Raw genomic sequence first — 4,242 nt, 5'->3', positions numbered from 1 at the left:
CTGCTGGTGGGTATTTAAACAGGTGCAGGTGGTGTGGAAACTACATTAGTTGGTGGTTCCTCAAAACGTTAAACACACAATTGTCATATGAGCCAACAATTCTGCTCCTAAGTATATGCCCAAGAAAATTCAAAGCATATGTACACGTATAAACAGGAACATAAATGTTCCTAGCCTCATTATTCATAATAGCCAAAACATGAAACCCAAATGTCCACTAATTAATGAATGGACAAACAAAATGTGGTGTATCCAAATATAGTCAACAGCGGAACGGTAGTGGGCTATAGCAGAACAACATATTGATGTAGGCCACACCGTGGGTGAACCATGAACACATCGTGGCAAATGAAAGAAGTCAGGCACAAAAGACCACTATTCCATGACTCTGTTTATGTGGAATGTTGAGAATAGACACATCTACAAGACAGAAAGTACATTAGTGGTTTTCTAGGGTTGGGGGTTGTGGGGACAGGTGGAAGAATGACTGCTAATGGGTTTCAATATTTGGAGTGATGTGATTATCTTAAGCTCAGATCACGGTGGTAGTTGTACGGCTCTGTGAGTGTACAGAAAATCATTGTTTTGTATACTTCACATGGGTGAATTTTAGGATATGTGAGTTATATCTCAATAGATCTTTAAAAGGGCTGACATGTAGGTGGGTAGGTGATAGGATTCTCTGATGTGCCTGCACTCTCTGGGCATGCCGCACCCCAGGCTCCCCCTTTCCTCCCTCCACCACATCCTGCTCCCAGACCGCTCAAGGAAGACCTTTTCCAGCTGGGCTGTGAGAAGAGAGAGGCTGCGTTTCCCTGCTCCTTCCTCCTACTGGTCCGAGTCCCATAAATAGAAAAGACCGAAAGAAATTGTTCAGGCAGAGATGCCCGGGTGGCTCAGTTGGTTTAGCTTCCAACTCGATTTTGGCTCAGGTCATGATCTCATTGGCTTATGAGATTGAGCCCGGAGTGTGGCTCCGGGCTTCGTGCTGACAGCACACAGCCTGCATGGGATTCTCTCTCTCCCCTCTCTCTGCCCTTCCCTGCTCACGTGCCCATGCACTTTCTCACTCTCTCAAAATAAATAATAAATAAACTGAAAAAAAAAGAGAGAGAGAGAGATCCTTCAGGCTATTTGTGGTTACCAAGAAAAGAGAAATATGTTCTATCACAATGAAAAAACTTGTATACATATTCATATGCCTTTCTCTCTGGAGCTTTAAAGATGGTTTTTAGTTCCTCGTGGAATCTACTTCAAGTACAAGTATTTATGTAGTACAGATTGACACTATATATGACCCTTTGTCTAGTTCTTTTCCTATTGCCTATTCACAATGATCGATCGTATTACATGGACATACATTGGTAGTTTTGCTCTTACATATTACTGTTTCAGAGTCTTACTTCCTTCCCTTTCCCCTTATAACATGGTTTATTATGGAATCTTTTTAAAAAATGTTTTATTTATTTCTGAGAGAGAGAACGAGACAGCATGAGCAGGGTAGGGTCAGAGAGAGAGGGAGACACAGAATCTGAAACAGCCTCCAGGCTGTGACCTAGCTGTCAGCACAGAGCCTGATGTGGGGCTCGAACCCACAAACCATGAGATCATGACCTGAGCTGAAGTTGGACTCTTAACCGACTGAGCCAACCAGGCGCCCCAGAATCTTTTTTTGTTAAGTGTAACTGGTTATGGTGGCTCTAAAAATGTACCCTTGAGGTTTTCACTTGATCTTAGCCAAAAGGCCAAGAAGCGATACCCCCACCCTGAGGTCTTCTGCTTGCAGGGCATGCGTTTGGACACAGCCTGATTTGCCCAGCTCTGAGATATCATCCGTGTCTACATTCACACTGAAGGCACACGGCCATGACTGCTTTCAGCCGACAGCTGAGCACACCAGGGATTCCGTTCCTGGGATGCCACTGACAGATGCCTCTGTCTCCAGGACTCTCTGTCAGTCTTGTGGAAACTTCTCCAGAGCCACACTTGAGCCTTTCACCCTCCAATCACTGCATCTTCCTCCCTGCACAAAGGGGGAGACCACATCCTGTGGGAATTTGCCCTTGACTGCTCCTGGAAGCCAGGCAGATAGACCCAACGGCCCCCTAGACCCCTGGGGCCTGGTCAGGGCTCTTGGTAGGACCTCGCTGCTGTTGATACTTTTTTTTTTTAAATATTTTTATTTATTTCTAGGAGAGAGAGAGAGAGAGAGAGAGACAGAGTGAACAGGGGAAGGTCAGAGAGAGAGGGAGACACAGAATCTGAAACAGGCTCCAGGCTCTGAGCTGGCAGTCAGCACAGAGCCCGACGTGGGGCTTGAACCCATGAACCGCGAGATCATGACCTAAGTGAAAGTCAGACGCTTAACCGACTAAGCCACCCAGGCGCCCCTGCTGTTGATACTTTTAAGGTTCTGCTGTTGTTGTTCTAGTTGGGTCAGCACCTCGTGCCAGAGCATTGTGGCGCGTGAAACCGATGCGCGCCCTGTGCTTGACTTTCTGGACCATTTGCATTTGGACGATGGTGAGCGTTTTATTGCAAAAGGTGCTCAACACAGTGCTGCTAGTCCAGTATCTGACGGAGCGTCTGTGTTTTCTGGTACGCTCAGGCATCCTGTGTTGCTGAGTGTTGAAACAGCTTCCTTGAAACTTGACAGAGAAATGAATTTACAGAAAAACATTTTGACTCTACCCTCTCCCCCTTTCCTGGTCAACGCACCTGAATGAGACAGTTTGGTGGCTGAATTTGGCAGAGTCCCGAGATAGGAATTGTCTCCTCAGCTGCTTCCTGGGTAATGATCGGGACAAAAGACATGGGGGGCGACCATCAAGAACTGTGGAGGGTTTATCCGACTCGTAAACTGAAGACTTAGCCTGCTATCATTTGAGTGACGCCAGCAGAGGACATGAGACTCTCGGGTCCCAGAGACGGAGGACTTTGGTACTCATGGAAATAGTGTTTGTCAGGGTTCCTGGGCCCGATTCCACAGAGTAATATGATGAGGGACAGGTGAAACCTGCACGTGCAATGGGCTTCGTATGTGAAAGAACACCAAGTTCAAGGAGCCCAAATCTGTAACAATGGGCAATGAGACTGCCTGATGCTTGCCCTAGAGAGAGACACTATTATACTGGAAAGTTAACATAGCTGTCCTTTGCTCCGGAGGGAGATGTTATCTTCGTCCTCTGAGGCTGTGTGCTAGACAAACATTCTGGGAAAAAGAGTCCAGGATGAAGAGGGCCAGTGCTTTTGCTGCAAGTGTTCAGAGAGACACCCTGGGGAATTATCTCCCAATAGTGACATAAACCTACTTGAAAATTTTGGGGTGCTTCCCAAGGGGGGCCTGCGTGGATCAGTCTGTTAAGCAACTGACTGTTTTTTTATTTTTATTTTTATTTTTTATAGTTATTGTCAAGTTTGTTTCCATGTACCACCCAGTGCTCAACCCACAAGTGCCCTCCTCCATGCCCATCTCTCCCCTTCCCCTCCCCCCCCACACCCATCAGTCCTCAGTTTGTTCTCAACATTCAAGAGCCTCTCATGGTTTTCCTCCCTCCCTCTCTCCCCCTATTTCCCCCCTTCTTCTCCCCGACGGTCCTCCATTAAGTTCCTCCTAATCCTCCTATACGTGCAAACATATGGTAGCTGTCCTTCTCTGCCTGACTTATTTCGCTCAGCATCACACCCTCAAGGTCCATCCATGTTGCTACACATGGCCAGATTTCATTCTTTCTCATTGCCATGTAGTATTCCATGCTATAGATAAACCACACCTTCTTGATCCATTCGTCCGTTGATGGACACTTAGGCTCTTTCCATGTTTTGGCTATTGTTGAGAGTGCTGCTATGAACATTGATGTACATGTGCTCCTATGCATCAGCACTCCTGTATCCCTTGGGTAAATTCCTAGCAGTGCTATTGCTGGGTCATAGGGGAGTTCTATTGTTAATTTTTTGAGGAACCTCCACACTGTTTTCCAGAGGGGATGTACCAGTTTACATTCCCACCGACAGTGTAGGAGGGTGCCCATTTCTCCATATCCTCACCAGCATCTAGAGTCCTCTGATTTGCTCATTTTAGCCACTCTGACTGGCGTGAGGTGGTATCTCAGTGTGATTTTGATTTGTATTTCCATGATGAGGGAGGGACGCTGAACATCGTTTCATGTGTCTGTTGGCCATCTGGATGTCCTCTTTGGGGAAGTGTTTGTTCATATCTTCTGCCCATTTCTTCACTGGATT

Source organism: Hyaena hyaena, unplaced genomic scaffold (assembly GCF_003009895.1).
Source record: "Hyaena hyaena isolate Hyena2069 unplaced genomic scaffold, ASM300989v1 scaffold_578, whole genome shotgun sequence".
Lineage (NCBI taxonomy): Eukaryota > Metazoa > Chordata > Mammalia > Carnivora > Hyaenidae > Hyaena > Hyaena hyaena.
The sequence above is the reverse complement of the archived record's forward strand: the minus strand, read 5'-3'. Positions refer to the sequence as shown.